Raw genomic sequence first — 513 nt, 5'->3', positions numbered from 1 at the left:
AAAAAAAAAAGAATCTATGTCTTATTAACCATAAAAAAAGAATCTTTGCTAGGCAACTGATAAGCATTAAGTTCTTTATGCCTTATTATTTTTTCATTGTAAATAAGTTATTGTATTCTGTTTGCCTGGCAATATGTTTGTGTCAGTTTCAATAATTTTTTTTAAGTTAGTGGGCAGTGAAATATGTTTATTGCTTATTCCATAAGTGTGTACACATTTTGTCTTTTATTTTTGTTATTTATTCTTGAGTATTTTGAATTGTTTAATCTATTTTTTTTCTTTGCCAGATTTGTTTTTGTTTGGTTATCTTAGTGTTTGTATGTCTGATTTTGAAACTATTATTGTGAAAAAAATTCATTGAGTAAAGGCTGTTGTAGGATAACAAACAATTGACAGATCTTACCCTACAAAGTTGTATCAAAACAATAAGGGGCTCTTGTTGGGATGAATAATAAAAATATTTGATCATGGCTGGAACATGATCATCATCCCACTATTGACTACAGCATAATA

The sequence above is a fragment of the Ipomoea triloba genome, chromosome 16, assembly GCF_003576645.1.
Source record: "Ipomoea triloba cultivar NCNSP0323 chromosome 16, ASM357664v1".
NCBI classification, from domain to species: domain Eukaryota; kingdom Viridiplantae; phylum Streptophyta; class Magnoliopsida; order Solanales; family Convolvulaceae; genus Ipomoea; species Ipomoea triloba.
This window is presented reverse-complemented; position numbering follows the sequence as displayed.